Here is a 23,885-nt window from a genome sequence, read left to right as displayed (position 1 = left end):
ATAGAGGCAGAGAGAGAGAGAGAGATAATAAAGTGAACAAATAAGAAAATTGTATAAAGTAATAATGCTGTGAAAGAGAAAATAAAACAGATAAACATGAGAAATGGGAGTGAGTAGTTTGGATGGCATAGTCAGAATAGAACTCTTCGAAGCAGTCACATATGACATGAGACTTGAAGAATGAGGATGACCTAGTCATTTGAAGAAATGGAAATCTGGTGTTCCAGAGAGAACATCAAGTACAAATGACTTTAAGGTGACTATAAATAGAATGAGTTATAAAGACTGAGGTTAGGGAGAAAACCCTAGGACCATATCATTAACATCTTGTACGTAATGATAAGGAGTTCAGATAGGAAGGCATTGAACAGTCTTAAGCATGGAATGATGTGTTGAAATCAACAAAAAAACTAATATTCAAAATGATTTCTGAATCCTCTTAATACATTAAACTGAGTACCACCTGGGGCTTCTTTTGCCCTCTAAATGATCTGCAAATTGGACTTAGGGATTTTGCTTTCGTCTCTGTTTAGTAAACATTAATTTTTGATTATATGGTACTTTGCAATAAAGTAATGACTTAGATATTAAATGCAGTCAAGTTAGAGATTTATGCTATCCACTTTGTGTTAATTCTCCAGAGCTGTCAAAATAGACTGAAACATCAGGCACATGCGATTTCTATTTCATAGGAAGTCATGAAAAATTCTGTATATGAATAAAACCATGTTTCCTACTCCTCACGTATTGTGCAGTTAGAAAGGACTGAATGGTGATACTATACAGATCTTCTTTAAAACCAGAGATAAGGCTAGCCACGGTGGCTCACACCTGTAATCCCAGCACTTTGAGAGGCTGAGGCAGGTGAATCGCTTAAGGTCAGGAGTTCGTTACCAGCTTGGCCAACATAGTGAAACCCTGTCTCTACTAAAAATACAAAATTATCCAGTCGTGGTGATGCACTCCTGTAATCCCAGCTACTCGAGAGGCTGAGGCAGGAGAATTGGTTGAACCCGGGAGGCAGAGGTTGCAATGAGCTGAGATCGCACCACTGCACTCCAGCCTGGGCGACAGAGTGAGACTCTGACAAAAAACAAAAATAAAATAAAAACAGAGAGAAGACAAAAGATAACCTTTGCTCTGTGACCACAAGAATTTCATATATTCCTATGGCCTAAAGCCTTGCTGGTGTGCCCCAATTTAGAAGAAACAAAGCATTCTTCAGAGAAAACTGCATTAACAGTGTTAACAGTAGGATAAGCACTGTGTTTCTTTGTACTGAAAGAAAGCCTGCTGTACCATATTGTATTGGGAATCATCAAAATCAATTCATCATCAAGAGAAAAAGCACAAAAATAAAAACTACTGTTTGTATTAACAGCCAATAGGCAAATGTACAAAATCTGCTCCCAACTCTTTTTTTTTTTTTTTTTTTTTTTTTTTGAGACTTAGTTTTTCTCTTGTTGCCCAGGCTGGAGTGCAATGGCGCGGTCTGGGCTCATTGCAACCTCTGTCTCCCTGGTTCAAGAGATTCTCCTGCCTCAGCCTCCTGAGTAGCTGGGATTATAGGCGTGCATCACCACATCCGCTAATTTTGTATTTTTAGTAGCACAGGGTTTCTCCATGTTGGTCAGGCTTGAACTCCTGACCTCAGGTGATCCTCCTGCCTCAGCCTTCCAAAGCACTGGGATTACAGGCCTGAGCCACCGCACCTGGACCGACTCCTAATATCTTCTGTATAACACTTAAATAGCATTGAAAAAATCTGAATTTGACAAATAAAAGTATACTATTCTCCCAAGTACTTGAAAGGTGTAGTAGACACTACAGATTTAGAACTATAATTGTCATAATCACATGTGGAAAATACTTTAAAAAATGAAATAATTGGGGGCAAAAAGGGAGAAAATAAAGCCTGAATTTAAATGTATGCACTACTGTTCTCTTGGATCCAAGATCTGTTGACATTAAAGTATCTGTATGTAGAATATAGTTGGCAATCAATAAATTATCACCTAACTAAACTTTTGGTACATGTTAGTTTCCTACCCTAACATGGGTATGTAAAGTTTATTTAAATTTATTATAGCTCTGTAAGACAGTAATTGGAACCTAAAATTAAAGACAATTTACCCTTTATTAACATATCTGTGGTATGAACTAAAAACAAAACTTTCAAACATATAGTCAAATCAAAGATGTCTCTAAGAATATCACAAAAAATCTAAACATGCTTTGAATAATTTTAATAACCTAGATGATTTTACCTACCAATTTCAAATGATATCTGTCAATAAATTAAACTCTTAAAGTATTTACCTGAATTGATGTTAAAAATTTAATTAATCTACCCAATATTTACTTCCATAATGGTTTTAAGATACACTGCAGTTAATCTGAAAACATAAATAACATGCATAAATTCTTTTAAATTCAAGTGTAAAAATCCTTAGACCTTTTGATTGTATATAGAAAAGAGGCAAACTCATCTTTTGTGGTGCTTAATATTCACAAATCCAATTTTCTCTTTTCCTGTTTCCCATTGCATTCACAATCATCCATCAACCTTCCTAGAATTCTTGCATTTTAACAACTTTTTAATGCTTGTTTTGGAATAGTGATCCTATCTGATGATTGATAAAGATCATTCAGAAAAGGCTCATATCCTTTTTTCATAAAAATGTCTTTTTCTTATTTATTGCCCTGAACTTGCATAAACCACCACAGTCTTCTGTATTTTTATCAACTTGCCTTTTGCATTCTTATACTAAGCACACAGTGCCTGTATCTACTTTCAAATATGTTGCCCTTAGTTGCCTGATTCTAATTAATTATTCAAGATTCCCCTTAAACTCTCTAACTTCTTAAATTGTCCCTTTAACTTTATTCTTTATGCTTCTGGAAATCAATTTCCAACTGAGGCAGTTTGCTTCCCTGATTCTTTGTCATTTACTCATATTTGTGGTTTTTAATTTTTTTTCTCTCCTTCTTCCACTTCCCCCACCAACCACTCCCTTCCTCTACCCAGGGAAACTGCTGTCTGTGTTTCAGGCATGTTCATTACATTTTCTCATATTCGGTAATTCCTTCTGTATAGATTTATCTTTTCATACTGTTTTTTTGAGGCATTTTTTTCTTTATGTGAGTCTTAACGTAGCTATTTTCTTCTATATTTTTCATTCCTATCACAACTTGATATTTATGCATCTTTTTCTATGTTATATATATATTTTTATCTTCCTCATACTTCATTCTCTCCCTTTTATAGTGAAGTGGCTTTACAGCACTCAGTAGAACAGGGATTATTGCTGCCAGTTCAAAAATGCTGTCGGCCCCCCTTCCGCCAAACAATAGAAGTATGAAATGCTGCCTTTTCTTGTGTTTAGGATTGTTTTCATGTGTCTTTTCCTGCCTGTTGCCCACAATCCTTCCTGAAAAATGTTATATTCCTTTCTCTCCACCTGCTTTTCAAAGAGAATGCACTATGGTGGTTTTTTTGAGCCCTCATTCTCTGTTGATTTATCTTTTCACTGTATGTCTGCGCAATACCATGACATTCTCAGCCAGTTACATCATGATCATGGACTAAACATAAACATCACACACTGGGTCCTGTCGGTGGGTGGAGGGCCAGAGGAGGGATAGCAGGGGGTGGGGGGATGGGGAGGGATAGCATTAGGAGAAATACCTAATGTAGATGACAAGGTGATGGATTCAGCAAACCACCATGGGACGTGTATACCTATGTAACAAAGCTGCACAATCGGCACATGTACCCCAAAACTTAATGCATAATAAAAATAACAATAATAATAAATAAAACTGTTGAAATAACTACAAAAAAGAAAACTCAGCATTAAGAACTAAGAACTTAATTACTATGGTCTCACTTTTCATTTATTTTCCACAGTATGATGCCACCAATTATTAATATTTTCAAATGTGAGAAAATAGCTACCTCAAAATAATTGCCTCTAGCAGTACTTAGTTTATTAGCCGAGGCATGTAATTCTTAACAGAGACTCAATCACCAACACCTTCAGATCCCATAAGTAGGTGATTTAACAACCTTATAAACCACTAAAGAGAGAAGACAAATCGAATTTTTAAGAATAAGTTACAATTTTATTTTAGTGTGAGGAGAGACGGTTAAAAGGAAACAATGCAGTAGTTCTAGTAATCCCACTTTGTGAATCTACAAGGCTCATAAACCTCATTAAATAATTTCCTATACACTTAAAGTATGAGTAACAAAAGTATAGTTACATAGAACTTCTCAGAAATATGTCTTTGTCTGTTTGTCTTTTTAGATGGAGTCTCACTTACTCTGCTGCCCAGGCTGCAGTGGAGCAATCACTGCTTCCTACAACCTCCACCTCCATGGCTCAAGTGATTCTCCTGCCTCAGCCTCCCAGGTAGCTGGGACTACAGGTGTGCGCCACCATGCCAGGCTCGTGTTGTTTGTATTTTTAGTAGATATGAGGTTTCATCATGTTGGTCAGGCTGGTCTTTAACTCCTGACCTCAAGTGACCCACCTGTCACAGCCTCCCAAAGTGCTGGGTTTACAGGCATGAGCCATCCATCATGCACAACCCTTCCCAGAAATGTATCTAATCCTAAAACAAGGCAAACTCATAGTTATCTCCCAATAGCTACATCAAATTTGAACACTCTATTTACTTAGGTAAACACACAAGCTCCCAAACTGTTCCAGTCACTGTAGTTAGAGTTGGCATGTATAGTGAAGGGAATGAAATGACCGAAAACACTGGTCAAAAATTTTAAATCTAAAATATGTCTTCTTTATACCTTATACAGCAATTATTTTGCTGTTGGTACTGAGAGGGATTGTTTTTTCTCTATAAGACTAAAAACTAAGAGAAACCTTTTGTTTTAGCAGTGAATTGCCCGAAATTGAGCCAGCCCAAGCACATGTAATTAATAACTGTCAGCCCATGCAAGTAGCTCTGTGTTCTAATTAACTTGTGCTTTGATAATTTCCTAGCAAAGTACTTTGACACTGAGAGCTTAATCCTGTTAAAATGGATTAATTTGGGTTTTGCAGAGAGGACACAAAGTCAAAGCTCAAAGACTCTTTCCCTGTTACTATCCACGTACTGCCTAGGTTAAATCATCGAATTTATCTGTGGTTCATATTTTCACCTGAAAAAAATTTCAACATATTCATAAATAATATGTGAAGGCTGGTAAAACTTTATGGCAATAAGAAGTTTGCATTAAAAACACTAGGATGTATATTAAAGAAGATAAAATGAAGATTACAAAGTAATCAAGATTGCTATACCCATTTCCTCTAAGACACAAATCAATAACCTAGATTCCATGGCTCCTGCAAACAATAAGACATACGTTGGTGAAAAAAAAAATGGCAAAAACAGCAATTACTTTTGCACCAACTTAATATATTTTGAATGCTCTGTAATCTGCAGACTCATTTATCTAGAAACTTCACTTATATAGAATGAAACTGTGAACCCCAAAAGGCAAGAATGGTCTGATATCAAAAAGTTCACATTCAATTCACTAATAATAACATTGCTTCTCCTTTTAAAAAATCGTGTCACCTATTTTCAAGTTATTTATGTAGAAAATTGATTCTATTGTGCAAAATTCGTTTTTGAATTTTTTTCTTGATTTATTCATCAATAAAATCAATATGCAAAACATTGGAAGATAATTGTCAAATTATTGTTTGGTGGCAAAAGCTTATTGTTACCAAGAAAACAATTATGTGTGTCAGTTGTAAATTGAAAATTCATAATCGGTCTAAGGAATCTGTTTATAAAAAACTAATTTGTTAAAAACTAACTACTATAAAAAGTAATACAATCCACTGCCCTAAATTACAGCATTATACATTTTTCTAAGTAAACTCAGAAGCTAGAAAAATGTTATCATTCAGGTGCAGCCCTACAAACAAAACAAAATCCAAGCAACAACACTTAAGCCTAAGTAAAAACACCAAAAAATGAATACAAACATACATAAATATAACATATCTCACTTATTCATCTGAATGACATCTACTCATGTTACATATAAAATACTAACCTGTATATTCCTACAATAATTTCAAAATAAGATATTTGAGAAAGTTTTTTAAACTTTTGATATGATGGTATCACGTAGTATTAATTAAACACTCAATGTTCAAATTTATAGAAATTCCCTCCTCTTCAATTGCATATTTTTTCATATAGGGCACAGTAATAGGAATTAAGCTATAAAGTTGTAGCCTTGATATTTCCAAAAATGTATAAAAATTAATGTAGTTTATTATTGCCTGAATGAAGGCCACTTTGTAATAAAATGGCATAACAAAATACCATTTGACCCAGCAATCCCATTATTCGGTATATGCCCAAAGGAATATAAATCATTCTATTATAAAGATAAATGCATACTGTGTTCGCTGCAGCATTATTCACAATAGCAAAGACATGGAGTCAACCCAAATGCCCATTATGATAGACTGGATAAAGAAAATGTGGTTCATATAAACCATGGAATACTATGCAGCCACAAAAAAGAACAAGATCATATTCTTTGCAGAGGATAGATGGAGCTGGCAGCCATTATCCTCAGCAAACTAACACAGGAACAGAAAACCAAATGTTCTCGCTTGTAAGTGGGAGCTGAACAATGAGAACACATGGACACAGGGAGGGGAAAAGCACACACTGGGGCCTTTTGCAGGGCTGTAAGGGGTGGGAGAACATTAGGATAAAAAGCTAATGCATGCTGGGGTTAACACCTAGGTAATGGGTTGATAGGTGCAACAAACCTCTATGGCACACGTTTACCTGTGTAATAAACCTGCACATCCTGCACATATACCCAGGAACTTAAAATAAAATAAAATGGCATAACATCCTTTCTCCATGATATTTTTTCATTATCATCTGCTGGGAAATGTAGTCATACTTCCCTGTTCTTGAGAGCAATTTGAAGTTTAACGAGGAAAAAAGTAAAATGTTGAAAGTAAGTGTTGAAAGAAAATTGATTTATCCCTTGTTGATCCTATATGGTGGACTACTTGCATCTAGCTAAGTTTGGAAAGACATAGACTTTTTTTAAACTTCAAAATCTAATCAAATCACAAAAGAAAACCCTCACTATGAGAACGAGTCAGAAAACCATGTTCAGTATTTCACAGAACTGGTTCTCCACTTTTAAAGGAGAACATACTAATCAAAGTCACCACACCAGAAGAGCTTCTAACAGAGTACAGGGGTAACTGATTTCATGTTCTAAAATGTAAGGGCTAAGCAAAAGCAGAAAACAGCTTTAGCTTAGGAGAAAATATATGAGTCTATTTGTGAATTTTATATGTCAGCAGAGTCCAATGGCATCAGCATATGCAGAAAATCTACTACCAATAAACAATTATTCAAGTTTAAGAAACAAGGAGATGCAGGAGGATGGTGTGAGGTCAGGAGTTCAAGGTTCTAGTGAGCTGCAGTTGTGCCACTACACTTCAGTCTGGGTGACAGAGCAAGACACAGATGAAAGAAAGAAAAAAGAAAGAAGAAAGAAAGAAAAGAAGGAAAGAAAAAGAGAGAGAAAGAAAGAGAAAGAGAGAGAAATAAGAGAATAGAGAGAAAAGAACAGAAAAGAAACAAGGAGAGACAGCACGATAAAATAGAAGATGTTGTATCACAAATGCATAAGGTTGAAGTGTCTTACTTTCGAAAGGAGGTCAGAAAATCTCTACTCCCAAGACTGTAAGCTACTTGAATGCACGGAATCTGCTTTAGTCTTCATTATGCTTAGCATAGTGCCTGTTATTAAGTCTTCAAACGATGTTTGTGCCATTGCGTTGAATAAGAAATTCAAAATGAATGTCAATAGTGTTAAAAAAAAAAGTTTTAACTTTTTAAATGTTTAATGTTAATGTTTAATGGTTGGGTCTTGAGGTATCAAATTGAGCATTTTTTTTTTTATTTTTTGAGACGGAGTTTCGCTCTTGTTACACAGGCTGGAGTGCAATGGCGCGATCTCGGCTCACCGCAACCTCCGCCTCCTGGGTTCAGGCAATTCTCCCGCCTCAGCCTCCCGAGTAGCTGAGATTACAGGCACGCGCCACCATGCCTAATTTTTTGTATTTTTAGTAGAGACGGGGTTTCACCATGTTGACCAGGATGGTCTCAAACTCTTTACCTCGTGATCCACCCGCCTCGGCCTCCCAAAGTGCTGGGATTACAGGCGTGAGCCACCGCGCCCAGCCCAAACATTTACTGTTGAACTTCATTGTGGCATGGCATAGCTTGAAAACACTCTGTAACACACACCTTGTGTGTACTATGAGATTTGAGTCTTACAAGATCAAAATGTGGATAAATTTCTGCCTGCAGTGTGGCAAATGATAAGATGTGATTGGCAAAGTCTTTAATGTTCAGCTTCCTAATGGCCCATCTGTGTACTTTAATCTAACTAGTGTTCCATGTCATATAAGAAGACTCCCTGGATTATTTCTAATCAGTAATCACTCTTAATGACATCTGTGTTTCATAGTTTTCATTTAAAGTGAGTGTAAAAGCCTTAACCTTAACCTGCAATATACTTTAAACTCAAGGACAGAAAGATTTTTAAATACAGTGATCCTATGGTAATCTTCCTACATCTATTTATACTTTTACAAACACTTTCCAGGTAGAATTATACAAGGTTAAATATAAAGTTAAAAATCAAGAATCTCAGTCCCTTTACCACTATTTATTTTTGCCAATGGAGTATACATTTTATCACTGACGCATTATAATCTGTGAACAACACATGGCTTAAACATTATGTTGTGTTCTTTAGAAGAAATGGCCTAAGAAAAGTAGCTTGCATTTCCAAATATTTAAATTTCAAAACATTACCACCGTTTCTACCTTGAGGAGTTTACAATGTAACAGTTCTGCTGATCTGAGAGAGTCCTCCAAGCATTGATTACAACCAGCTGGTCCATCTTCTATCCCAGTGAAATCAATCATGGTAACAGTTGCCACTGTGGCCTCCTCCCTGTATTTTCTAATCATGGAAGAGGACACGTGAGCACCTGCCTCCTAGGTTTTAGATTGAAAATATTACCCAAACACACCAGGATTCTTTATACTATGGCAGAGTACAATTTTCTGAAAAAGGCCAAGAGTCTCCTAATAAGCATGTCTATACACTGATCATGATGTTTTACTTTAAAAACCAAATTCTTCTAAGAATTTGTAAATGGAATTTAGCAATATTTTCAATTTACTCATCAATAAATGGCATTTGAAATATTTATTTCACATTGTTTTGTCACATAATTTAAAAATTTGATCAAAATATTTATAGAACTACTTTTTGTAACAAGTGAAGCCATTATTTTTGTTTTAATAACAAAAAAATGTGCCAAGTAAAATATCCATTTATGAAACTGCTCAAGCAAAGGCAAAACCAGAAATATTAGAGCTCATTAAGGTTATTCGTTCTTCTTGCAGAATATTACCAAAACAGTTGACAAAGTATTTCATAATAGTCAAAAACATATTACAAACGTTCACTTTAAGAAGGTTTAAAGTTGTACGAGGATTCCATTTACAACATATTTGATCTATATGCTTACCAACCTAAAGATAGTGGTTCTATAACATCTCAGGCCTCTGCATATCAAAGATGGACAGGGACAGATGTTGTTAAATTCCTATTTGAAGGTATTAAAACCGATACACTTTTTTAAAAACTACGAATTTCTACATTATATTGAACTCTCAAGCTATTTTGTTGCTTGCTTTCAATTTGTTTTTACTACATTGTTTGGGGCATGAGTAGGTTTTCACTAGCTTATCTGAGAGGAAATTTCCTGTTTCTCAAATTCTTTAAGTAGGTTTGTTTGGAAAAATCAGTGAAGCATGCTGTTTGACCTGAAACATTTCTTTCTACATTAAACGAAGTTACCTATAGCTCTATTACAGAGCCCAATCAGTTACCCTGAACCACAATGGGTGCAGATCTATCTTCTTATTCTTTCTGTCCCAGAAAAGTTTCATAGTTCATCGGGAAAAAAAAGAGATACCCACCATCCTGTAGGTCTCAATTTAGCTTCTTTTCTTTTAGTTTTTACACTCACTCTCTTTTAGCCAATTTTTTTTTTCATTTGCAAAAACCGAAGCCTTCCCATTGCCTGTTTAAAACCCGGTTTGCCTTGCTCAATGTCAAGGCTTTCCAGGTTTTCTAAGACTGGTTATTCACTCTGCATGTCAGTGTGAGTGTGCACTTTAATTTTCCTTCCTGCACCTAACCCTTTGCCATGGCTCTGTAAGGTGTCAACAATCACTAAGAGTTCTGGGATGAGGCACAGAGTATGGATCATGCTCTTATTTTGCCACAATAGTGATTAAATACAAACACATACAGACACACGTATGCAATGAACAGAGGTTTAAGTCGTGTTTGCTTCTAGACTCTGAAATAATTGAACACATTTTTAAAATAAATAATCTACTTTCAAAATCGGTCTTTATTTTACACATACACTTAGAGATGTCTGCAGTTTAATATTTCAGCACATTGTCAAGCAACTCCATATGCTTTTTGCTTTTCCTCTTCCTACTTCTCCCTGTTTAGTCAAAAGTTTTCAACATTTTAAGTGCTTTATAGATTGAGGGCGTAGAATATACTAATATGACTGGCAGAATGAAACAAAGACTGATTTGTATTTCTCATGCGGTGTGTCTGAAAAGACAGATTTCCAATCATTTGCTTACAACCCTATTTCTAGCTCCTATCAGTTAGTTTTCAGTTGTTCATATCTTGGATTTACCACTTTTAATAGTTGCCTTGGTATATTTACAGATTTAAACCAACAGGACTATGTATTTCTGAAAAAAAAAGAAAAAAAAATACTGAATGTTAAAAAATATCAGTGGGTGGAAAGCAATGTGGAAAGCTAGTAGAAATTTATTAACACTTAAAATTCACTTATTTTTAAAAAATTAGTAAAAGATACTAAGAATATTTTCCTGAAAAAACTTCAGTCTCCCTGCCAATACCAAACCACACCAAAAGTGAGAGGAAATCCCTGGTAGCAATGTTTACAAGGTGTTCCGTGTGTAAAAGTGCAATCTAGAGAAAATAAATACCCTCACAATTATTTGCTTTCCTTGTAGCTCATTTATGTTCAAACATTTATTATAACTCCTATTTTTTCTTACTTCTAGCTTTCATTCAACTTGTCTTGGTAAAGCCTTGAATTCTCTCCATTTAATTCCCTACTGCTAGCTTCATGACCACCAGTTTCAATGTGAGAAGCATGCATTAGTCAGAGGTAGTCAGAGTTAGACCCCACCTGGATTTAACTACGTCCTGACACATGCACACACAAGATCTGTCTCTGATTTCCGACAGGTGATAAAGATAGAATTAAGTATCAACTTAAACATGGTCTGCATTTGATCTTGTATGTTGCACCTACTGTATATTAAGAATGCTCCAGATTTAATTGTGGATAAGCATATAACGCTTTCATCATGCCACAATTTTCAAGTACAAAATGAATATTTATTTGAGAAGTTAAAATCATTTTCTTTTGCTCATCAGATTCGTTTTAGGCTAGGTCTATCCTCAACTTAACCAGTTAGTGGAGGGAAGCATCAGTGTGTATTATCAAAAGTGACGTATGATCCATAATAATGTTGTAGGGTCACTTTTTCAACTCCCTCCAAAACAGGAATGCCTGCACTGGGAAGTGGGCCTGCGGTCTTGAATCAGCTGGATTCACAGAAGACATCTCAGCTTCATTGAGTTGCTAGAGGTCCCTGCTGTTCAGTGCCAGTAACTCTACTGTAGAGAGCCTGATCTTTCCTGTTAGGTGATTAGCACTCAAATAACAGCAAGATTCTTTAGTTTGGGGAGGTAGAGCAAATGTGAAACTGGTTTCATTTGTGAGAAGGGCAAAAAAAAAAAAAAAAAATACAGCATTGCACAGCATTCATGCTTCCCAGCTGAGTTGGCTGCAGCCTCAGTTACCTGTTAACATAACAGCTATTTTCGCCATCTGAAAATACACAAAGCCAGCTTCTCCTGGCAGAGTCCCCTACCACCGTCATAGGGAATGAAAATATGGTTCTAATCCAATTAGGAAACAAAGGGTACTTGCAAGAAAAAATTTCAATTCAATTTAATGCAGCAAATATTCGTTGGCTTAAAATCATGTACCTACAAGAAATATTGTTCTTTGACAGAGAAGCACAAGATTCCAAACTGGCCACAACTATATTATTGGAGATAATTGTGACAAAAGTAACTACCATAAAAATTAAAGCAGGAAAGGAACTTGAAGAAAGTTCATTTACGTAGTTCTTAGTGGAGTGCCTTGCAAAAAGTAATCTCACCATAAAAACACTGATGAATGGCTGAATCCAATTCAATCCCCCATTTTACAAATCAAAAAAACTAAAGTCAGAAGGAAGAAGTAATTTACTCAATGATATAAAGTTAGCCAAAGGAAGAGAACAAGAGACCAGAATTTCTGAGTCCCTACCTATTATTATTATTAACATGCTCTTCTTTATAGTAAGTCATTTCCACTGTTGATTGATCAGCTATAAACCATATTTATCTTCATCCCTGTAACTATGTGACCTCTTGCCCACAATGTACAGCAACTCCATTAAATTAGCCTTCACTACTCAAATCCATAACCTTATACCTCTTCACTGAATCTTCACAGTGCTTACTGGCTGTACCAAAAATTGAATCTTTTAATAAAAAAACACACTTAAGAATTGTATGTATATATTTTGTGTCATTAGTAAGTTTTGTATGCTTCTTCAGGTAAGCGGCATTTGTTTATAGTTCTATATATATATATATAGAACTTGTTTATAGTTTTATATATATATATATATATCAGCATGTAACACTCAGGTTTACCTGAGTGCATAAGAATGACTATATAATTTAACATCTAGACTGGCCACTTTTGAGAATTAGAGATCATAATTAATACATGTGCAATAAGCATAAACCGTGACTGTCCTAGGAAAAGTAGAATGTATAGTCATCCTAATCTTTGTTGACTTATTCAACATTTGTTAAATTAGAATCAATCATTGCTGATTGTAAAATTGTCCAACTATCCGATACTGTTTACAATTTACAGATTACACTGAATGAAATTATTTCTAAAGTAGTAATCAATCACTGAAAAATCATCATAAGTTGCAGAATTCTATTTAATTACTGATTTTTTTTAAGATGGGATCTCACTCTATCACCCAGGATGGAATGCAGTGATATGATCTCAGCTCACTGCAGTCTCTATCTCCTCAGGCCCAAAGGATCCTCCCATCTCAGCCTCCCTAGCAGTTGGGAACACAGGCAAGGGCCACCACTCCCTTCTAATTTTTTTGTATTTTTGGTAGAGACAAGGTTTTGCCATATTGCCCAGGCTGGTCTCAAACTCCCTAACTCAAGTGATCCATCCACCTCGGCCTCCTGAAGTGCTAGGATTACAGGTGTGAGCCACCACACCTGGCCACAATATACAGACTACATTGAATGAAATTATTTCTAAAGTAGTAATCACTGAAAAATCATAATAAGTTGCAGAATTCTATTTACTGATTTCTTATATGTGAGTATAATTTGTTTAAAAGTTATTAATATTTCTGCAAATATTCATTTATTACCTTCCTTTTTAAAGCTGTAAGGATAAAGTTAAATGAAAAATGGTTGTTGGTCCAGTTTTAATCATTTCAGTATTGAAAATATGATGGAGAGCAAAAAAATTAGCCTTGCCTCTAATTCCTTCCTGATGGTAAAATATGAAGTATGATGGCTTTCTACATGGGGTGAAGGAGGCATGTTGTTAGAACCTGTAGATAAAAAGCCCCACATTTGTACTTTAATAATATAATTAAATTTAAACACTCTATTCAAAAGTATGAAGACACACATCAAGATTTTTTTATTTCTATTGAGATAAAGAATGGAGGAATTAGTAAGGGAAACAAGTACCTTCTAAGATAGATTTATATACAATTAATCACCTAATAAATGTATAGAACTAGTGACTAATTGCTACAATTGTACAGCATTTACCTACCATCATACTCTCTCTCTCTCTCTATATATATACATATACAGATACACGTATATTTAACATACCTTTTTATTACCTCTCCAAAATGGAAGATCACTAGGTGTTTAAAACAATAGTTTTATCTGCTTGGAATACATACACATACACCCACACACACATATATATATGTGTATATATACGTACATATACATACATATGTGTGTGTGTATATATATGGAGAGAATGATGCCCTTGAACATATTAACTTAATAAAATATATCTTGACATTGATTCTGTTAAGAAATAATCAAATAATTTTTGATACAATTTTCATGATATCAAAATAATATGTATTTTTATGTTCAGATATTTAACAAATGTTCAGACATCCCCGACAGAATAGACCATGATTCAATTTATTAATACTGCTAATTAGAGGTTTAATGATAAAAATACCCTGCAGCAGAATGAATTCGAAGCATTTGAACAATGGCAGTTACACCATCTGCTCCAGATAGAAATTTGCTATCTTGACAGTAACAAAGAACAAATAGACAATGAAGATACATCAAGCTGGCAAGAGGGTAAATTCAACAAGGAAAGAAGTGTTTTTTAGACAAATTGCTTTTCCTGTTAAATACTACATTATATCCTAAATAATACTTCACTCAACTACAGGCAGATGTTTATGTGAAAGAGAATCATAGTCTTTCTCACAAAAAGTGTTTTATATTAGTAGAAAATCTAAATAATCATACTTTTCCATCCTCAAAGTTCCAAATAAAATTAAAGTATGCTAGCAGGAGAAAGAAGCAAAAATAATAACAAGGGAAACAAAATAGCAGGTTTCCTTTAGAAAAAATTCTGAGAAAAAGACATTATGCTGACAGATTCTCACCTACCCACATGGACCTCTAAGATGAGCCCCAAGACTATATTAGTTTAAGAAATTAAGTTTAAAAAATCGATTTAAAAGACTTCCTTCTCACATCCTGTTATCATTGGGATATTTGTGTGTATTGGTAAGAGATGAAGGTATATGAAAATAGAACTCATTCTGCATTAAAATCATAAAGAGAAAATAATAAAACTCTATCATTATAGACATTCATTTGCAAGGTTATTAGATCATGTGGACACTCTACCTTGACATGTTTCTATGAAAGAAGGTATTTATTTTTATTTCAAAAGGAGGTCAGTTTCTGAAACATGAAGGCAAGGAGGTTTATATAAAGGCATGGGCCAATCTTCTACTCCCATTCCATATCACCCACGTTCTTGATATTCATATTCCTTTTATTCTTGGTTCAGTAGCATTGGGTTCAATAGCATTGACAAAGATTATAGTGGAAAGAATTATAATTTTTAAAATACATACCAAAATATGGTAAGGAGAAGTCATTATATTTATCCTTGCCAAATGTCAGGAAAGATGTGTCATTTATTTTACTGGGTTTTACATATCAATCAATAAGTATTTATTAAGTTATATGGTTTTTGTTTGACACATTTTTGTCTCAATTGTCTGGAAATAGTAAGATTGTAAATGAAATGCAAATTGTGTACATTCTTTTGCTATCTTGACCTAATGATCAGAACATAAATATGACCTTGGGTTAATGAGGGTCATGTCTTTTCTGTGAGAGGATCCCCTAAATTTATTTCCTAGGAAGGCAAGTTTACCATCCATAATTTTAACATAAGAATAGTATGAGGTGAGGTCTTCCTTAAAATTAATTGTTTTTCACTTAACTTATCATGGATTCATCTGTCACAAACTAATCTTTTCTAAATTTTTAATGAGTTTCAGTCTGTATTTTATCACGTAAAACAGTGCCTTGTTTTATACGGTGCTAAAACTATGACATTCAATCTTCTAAAGCTTTCCTCCAGTTTTGGTTACAAAAACTGATGGCTGACTTCATAGATAACTTACATTAATTTATCCAGCAATAGTTATTTATTTAGCTTCTACCTTATGAAAGGCACTGGGATAGGTGCTGCAGTAAATACTAAGATTTATGAGAAGATAGACCCTGCTTTCAAAGTTTACCAATTAGCTAATAAGGTAACAAGGTGAATGAACAGAATAAATGAGAAATTGATCATTGTCAAATTATGTGGTAGAGAGAGATTAGTGAGGACTTGAGTATTTGAAGGTATCATGATGGAAAAAAAAGGGGTCAGGAATGAGTCTTGAATACAGTTCTAACTTGTAAGAAAGAACTGGAAAGGGAATTCTATCTCAGCACTAGGTCTAAGCTGATTGCTTATATACAGAGAATGAAGAGGCTGGGGAAGCCTAGCTTGTCAGGAAGCTAGTAGACATGTGGGGCAAATACATGGGTGCCATCATCTGCAAGACAATTATATCTCATTTTCATCACATTAAAAGGAGAAAACCACTTATCTCTCTGTCTTACTAACACTTAATGAGCAAATTGCCCAGAAATTTAAATGGATTTAGCTTGTCATGTAATCATCATGACAATCTTAGATCATTCCAGTAGTCTCAACCTTATTTTATGGACTAGGGCACTGAGTCTAAGAGGGGTTAATGTAAATTGCTAAAAGCTTCACAGCTAGTAATGATGATAATAATGTAATAGCGAGGATAATATTTACTGAATATCTTCTATTAATCTGTTATGGACATAGTCACATTTTTTCTGGTAATAGCAGTTACTGAGCTGCCTGGATCTGTCTCTCCACTCTCTCACTGTTTTTCAGGCAGGTCATTGGATCCAGGAGATATGTACCCAGCTGCATGCAGGAGTAGTCCACGGTGTGACGCTCCCAGCTTGAGAGGGATTTGCTTTTGCACCGCTTGATGCCCAGTTGGTCAAGGTGGAGCCCAATGGGTCACTTGGCAGTGCTGTAGACAGCAGAGCTGGGGTTGGAGCCCCATGCTCTGTGTAGAAGAACAAGCTTAAGGGAGGGAGTGGGTAGATGACCAGAGACATCTCAGAACCCATTGCTTCATTCACTCAACGTGGTGACTGACAACATAGGTCAACTTTCAGTGAAGAAAATGTGAGTTTAGAATCAGGCAGATCTGGGTTCAGAATCCCAGCACTGTCACTGACTAGCTGTGGGACTTTGGTAAACTCACTCAAGCTCCTGTAGCCTCTGTTTTCACATATATTAAATGGAATCAGTGATAGCTACTTCATTGGCTGCTGTGAGAATTGCAAAGAGTCTAGTAGTCTAGTACACAACCTGACATTAGTTGTTAAATATTTATAATTAATAGCTATTGTCATAACTAAACATCTCCATACTCGCCAATACCTATTCATATTTGTTTTCAAATTATCATTTGTGGGGATCTGGTAAAAACATTTTAGAAATTTTTTTCAGTTAATAATTCTACAATTTTCTATTCTTCTTATAATTTCCCCTTATAAAAGAAAAGTTGCTTTAGATCCAATTATTTTACATTGGCATATATGTTGAATGACTATTTAAAATTGACTAGTATTTCCTGACAAAAAATTTGTAGATCACTATCCTTGAATTTTTTGAAGGAAAATGACACATCTTTCCTGTGCCTCTGGAAGGAACTTACATTCTCCCAAATGTAAAAACGAGAAAACTATCAATTTGATGCACCTATGATTTTTTCTCTTGATTATGACTGAAAATCTTCCACCTCAAGCAGACATTGGCAAATAATCATTACCTTTTTCTTCATTTTTTGCTTCATTAAGTCAGCAAACACTCATAGATAAAATTTTATGAACCAAGCATACTCTAAATGAATAGTGTTCCCAACAAAACAAGTGCCTTTCTCTATACCCCCTTGACTTTTGTTCTAACCTGGTATGCTGCCTTACCAATGATGCTGTTTAGGTGCTCAGCCATCCTTGAATTCTAGAAATAGTCTGGCCCCTAGTGCACAAAACTGGATTAATTATAGCCCTTGGTGTATGAATCACCATTGTCATCTCCACTCGTGGCTCGGTTGATATACTTATTTAATTAAATATTAAACCAAAATGTCATATACATATTGTGAATATTCAATTTTAAGAGATAATGCAACTTTTTCCAAGTAATTTTACAAATTTATAGTTCTGCTAGCAATGTGTAAGAGATCCAGTTGGTTCACATTCCCACAAATGCTTGGTTCTTTCAAATTTTTTAAATTTTGTCAATACAATAGGTATAAAAAATTCCATTACTTTCTTGCCTGTCCTCCCTGTATGAGGAAGTTTCATCTCCAAGGTTGAGGTTTGGAACTTTTCTCAGACTTTCAAAGTAGAATGGAACCAAATACCAGAAACTTCTCTGCAAAATGAGAACTACAAGTGATATCCTAGTCCCTTATTGGCTAATGGCTTTTGAAAAATGAAGATGAAGAAAACAATTTAAAAGTAAGCATTACCCACTTTAGGAGTGGGGGGAAAAGTATACTTCAGATATTAACATGCACAGGCTTTTCTGTGACTCATAAAAGGACATATTTTCTTGCCTAAAATTCTAGAATAATAGAAAATTGAGGGGAAAGATATGAATTCGCCTATGTTTCTGTTTTTCCAATGGAGACCCATTTCCAAACTGTTGGGTAATCAGAGTATAGATACTCTCTTAAATATGCAGATTATTTCACAGATTTAAATATAAAAAGATGAAAAATAACATGTGACTAATTGTTTACTAATTGTGGGTTTTAATAGTTTACATTGGAGAATTCACTTATGAAGTTGTGGTTACATCTAATTCATCATTCTGAAAAATACATGTTCATTATTCCACAATTTTGAAAAGCAGTTGTAGTAGCCAAAATCATTGTTTTATATGTAAGTATGACCAATAGCCTTAATCCTAAATATTTATATTGCTCTCAATGTGCATACACATCAAAATGTAACTTTGTAGCAGACATAATTCACCTACAAGAAATTCAACCAAAGTTTTTACTCTATTGGTGGCTGTTATTCTATCCCTACCTTTGGTGATGTGCTACTGCTCTAATTATGCCAAACCTTATCTCAATAAAATTATGTACTTGCCAAGTACTAGTTGCAACAAATACTGTTACACTTTTTTTGTTTATTTGGAGACTGAAATTTAAGAGGAGCATGTCTAAACAAACAACAGTTCCTTAATATTAGGGTATCAGTCAGGCACAATGGCTCACGCCTCTGATCCCAGCACTTTAGGAGGCTGAGGTAGGCAGATCACCTGAGGTCAGGAGTCAGAGACCAGCCTGGACAACATGGCAAAGCCTTGTCTCTACTAAAAATAAAAAAAATCAGCCTGGCATGGTGGCTTATGCCTGTAGTCCCAGCTACTTAGGAGTCTGAGGCACGAGAATCACTTGAACCTGGGCAGCAGAGGTTGCAGTGAGCCAAGATCGTACCACTGCACTCCAGCCTGGGTGACAGAGCAAGACTCCATCTCAATTAAAAATATATATACAGATACATAGATAGATAAACATAAAAGACTCCTGCCTTTGTTAGACATAAAATAAATACTGTTTGAATACTGCTTTTAAAAAGAGAGTAAATTCACATTATTTAAACGCTTACATCAAATTTTAGATATACCAAACGTTCGAGAAATATTTCTGCTGAAAAGATTACTAGCCACATAAAATCTTGATATTATAGTTCATGTCGAATTGACTCAGACTAGTGAACTAAAATTGTTTTCAGGATTCACTAGGCATTCCAGTTTTGACCTTCATTCTTAAAGGCTGTGAGGGTGAGCTAGTGTGCACTGCACTCTTTAGAAAGCAGATTTATAAGCTTTACTTTCCAATTCTGTGATCTAATGATAAGTTACTCTATTATGGTCAACACAGATTTTTTTTCTCAAGATAACTATTAGACAGAAAACCAAAATGTCTGTTTTTTGTTTGCTTTTACTGTATCCTTGTCAAAAAATTACTTGATCAAACAGCAAATATTTATGGAGCACCTACCATGTACAAGGGCCTGCATGGGGCATAAAAAGAAGACTATGCAATGAGATGAAAGACATAATGATGGAAAATGATTATACAAATCAACCCAGTTGATAAGTGCACTTCTTTAAGGATCTTCTGTTGAAATGCAGGCATCATTAATTCCTCACCACTTTGTATACATATAAACCTTATTTCTTAGAGCACACTATTTTTTTTCTTTATCTTATGTTAATTGATCTTATCTCACCAATAAGATTTAAAATGAAGATCACAGATATTGGCCAATGCTTTTCTGCAACCCCAGTAATTTCTGGCATATTGCTTATCACATAACAGTTCTCCATAATTACCTTAGTTAATCTAATATTTAAGAATATATTTTCCAGATATCTTAGTCCACTCATTCTTTATTATAACCTTCATAGCACAAGCATAAGAAGGGAAAAAAGATGAAATTCATTTATCAACATCAACTACTCATTCTGGACTCTTCTATCAGTCAGATGTTTACAGCTAATTATGTGAAAACTTAGAAATAATTTAGGGCAATGAGCAATATCTTTTCCTTGTGACAGGAGTATTTTGACGTGTTCATTGCAGTGTTTTGCCTTTTTAAACTAGGCTACATCCTTTTGGGTTCTAATGCACACTTAATGAATTACCTATTAATATGAAGAGTCAAAAATCATAATCTTGGATTTATGTAATTTTCCCAAAAAATAAACTTAGAACTTTATGTTCTCTGGGCCATGATATCATAATGTTTGATTAAGTCAGAGACACTGGATCAGTACTCTGCCAACTACTAGTCCTCAAATTGCCTCTGACTTTCCACTGAAGTCTTTAAAGAGCCTTGCTATCCTTCTTTTCCTCTAATCAAGTGAACATCTCTTCTCACAACTATAACTCTGCCATAAGGAACTTAAATCAGTGAATTATGGAACATGAATAAAAATTATTTTTAAATGACAGAATTCAATGAATTCAGTAGAAACTGGATACAATCATATGAATTTTATTTGCTTTAGTGCCCCCCTTTGGGAATATAAATCAATTCCCTAAACCTATGAATATTGAGAAGAGATGAACTCAAGTCAACTTTTCCTAAAAGGTTGTCTAGATAGTAGGGAGAACATTAAATAGATTGTCAGCTGTATATATCTATATCTATCTATATATATATATACAGCTTTCCCTTCCTTCCTTCCTTCCTTCCTTCCTTCCTTCCTTCCTTCCTTCCTTCCTTCCTTCCTTCCTTCCTCTTTCTTTCTTTCCTTCTTTCTTTCTTTCCTTCTTTCTTTCTTTCTTTCTTTCTTTCTTTCTTTCTTTCTTTCTTTCTTTCTTTCTTTCTTTCTTTCTTTCTTTCTTTCTTTCTTTCTTTCTTTCTTTCTTTCTTTCTTTCTTTCTTTCTTATCGTGCCTGACAGAGTCTCACTCTGTTACCCAGGATAGAGCACAGTGGCCCAGTGACAACCCACTGCAGCCTCAACCTCCTGGGCTCAAGCAATCCTCCCACTGCAGCCACCTGAGTAGTTGGTACTATAGACATGTGCCACCATGTCTGGCTAATTGTTTATTTTTTATTTTTTTGCAGAGATGGAGTTTTGCAATGTTGCCTAGGCTGGCCAGTCCCATATTTCTAAGCACTTAATAGTAAGTTTCTCTTTGGAAGAACTACTGTAAATATCAAAACCACCAAATCAGCATCTGCCTCTTACCATCTCCTTGGTTATCTCATTTTTGATTCGAAAACACACTTAATGCATTGCCTATTAATATGAAGAATCAAAAATAATGATCTTAGATTTATATAACATTCCCCCAGAGTGAACTTAGAACTTTATGTTATCTGGTGCGTGATATAGTAACATTTAATGAAGATAGTGCTGCTGAATGTTGCTGTCACCTTACCTATTCCAGCTGATCTCCTTTTACTGAGTATAACCCAATAAGGCTACAGACCATCAGCCCTGCCTCATTCAACACTCATTGGTTTCTAAGCTTTTCATGAAGCTCCCCTACTCCAACACACACTTGGAGATACTCTTTCTCTTTCCCACTCCAAATTCTAAATTCTATTCTGTCTTCAATGTTGAGCTCAAAAGCCACTTCTCACTTTCTATCTTAATCCACTTGTGTTGTTATAAAGGAATAGCTAAGGCTCAGTGATTTATTTTAAAAAGAGGTTTACTTGGCTTACAGTTCTGCAGGCTGTATAAGAAGTGTGGTGCCAGCATCTGTATCTGGTGAGGGCCTCAGGCTGCTTCCACTCATGTACTCATGGTGGAAGGTGAAGGGGTATGTGTTAGGTACTTAATATTACTAGATTGACACAATAGCAAACCCATAGGACTCAGGGGACTGTAGATAACTCACTTAAGCCCCTAGGCCTTATGTGTTAAGTATATATAGGTAATAATAACCACTGTCACTGGAATGTGGTGAAAATTAAAGAAAATAGTTTGCGTACTTTCCAGTAGTGCCTGGCATAGAGGAGATGCTCAATACATGATCATTTATAACTACATTTAACATCTCTCTTGTTTGGTGGGAAATCTGATCACAGGTCCTTTGAATATCCAAAAAAACTAGTAAGTTTACTATGTCTGTATTTGCTATCCTTTCTAACTTATGTTAATAAAACCTTACTGCCTTTCCTCTCATGGTTAGCCAGTATCTAAAAATTATCTAAAATGCTGTGACCAAAACTTGTAGGTAATCACTTCTGATTTGAACAAAGCCAGAGACAAATCTTTCCTGTACATATGAAAGATTAATTAGCATTCCCTTATTGTGGAAAAGCGGAAATTCTCCCTTTGCTCTGCTACCCATTTTTACTCAGGGTTATAAGTAAGTCATATCTACTGGCAGATGTATTGGCTATTTTGGAGGGAATCTGGATAAATAAAGTAGGCTTCTAAGCCTGTCTTTCCTCATCTGTTAAATGGTAGTAAAAATCAGCATTTATTGGATTATGAGATTTTTTAAAAACATGCTTTTTTATAGTAGGTTTTTAGCAAATCTTAATCCCAGTATTCCAATGAAACACCTCCAAAACAACTGAACAGCATCCTGTGGGGAAATGGGTGAGAATGAGATGGGAAATAGAAAAATAATTGGAAGAAGAGAGTTTCCAAAAGCACTGGATTTTGTTAATTTTATACTTGATATCCTATTTTTCATAATTTCCAGCTCTGGTGATTTTTTGTAATATTTCATTATCTCACTTCACTGCCACCTCCAGAGAACTAATAGAAACATCTTTTTTAAAACCCATATGCTTATTTTACCTCTCAGCATGTATGCCTACTCTGTAACTTATCAGCAATGTCAGTCTGACACTGAGGCATCTGGGGAGGCCATTTTTCAAATCTTCAATCCTTAGTTCTTAGCTTCCCTTTTTAATCTGCTGTGTGCTCCGTAGCAATGGAAAAAATGGCTTGATAGGCTTGCTCTGCCTGGCTATATGACACACATTTCCCATTTCATCAACGAATCTGCAAGCCCTGATCATTTATATAAATGCTTCCACAAAGCTTTCATTTGAGAGCATTTCGTAGTCACTTTCAAAGAGTATTGACTTTTCAAGTGCAGTTTTTCCTGGTTTCCTCAGTCATTTCTATTCTTTTTCCCTCCCAGTAGTCCAGTCCTCTCTCGACTTGAAGTACCAAAATGTAGAACTTAATAGCATTCCCCACTGCTCATTCTGCATGCTTACCTGACACCACTACTCATTAACGTTTAAAACCATTTAGAAATGCGTTTAAGGGACCCCCATTTCATTGAGCCTTCTCAACTTAGAAGGGCTTGTTCTTCTCTGGCCACAATCCAATGCCTTCAGTTCAAAGAGCACACTAATGCTGTTGCTGGCTTATATTTTTGTCTTACACTTTCTCCTAC

At 35.2% G+C, this 23,885-nt stretch overlaps 1 protein-coding gene and 1 non-coding gene across 3 annotated transcripts in view; both read right to left on the bottom strand.

Moving 5' to 3' along the window:
- The window catches only part of HTR2C (5-hydroxytryptamine receptor 2C), a 293,407-nt gene that overhangs the window by 236,035 nt on the left and 33,487 nt on the right, over positions 1-23,885 (bottom strand). The gene's annotated exons all lie outside the window — the stretch shown is intronic.
- Positions 16,821-16,947, bottom strand: LOC118150831 (small nucleolar RNA SNORA35). Its single transcript, XR_004738962.1, has one exon. It is a non-coding gene; the product is annotated as a small nucleolar RNA SNORA35 (small nucleolar RNA).

The sequence above is a fragment of the Callithrix jacchus genome, chromosome X (assembly GCF_049354715.1).
Source record: "Callithrix jacchus isolate 240 chromosome X, calJac240_pri, whole genome shotgun sequence".
Taxonomy (NCBI): Eukaryota; Metazoa; Chordata; class Mammalia; order Primates; family Cebidae; genus Callithrix; species Callithrix jacchus.
This window is presented reverse-complemented; position numbering and strand designations above follow the sequence as displayed.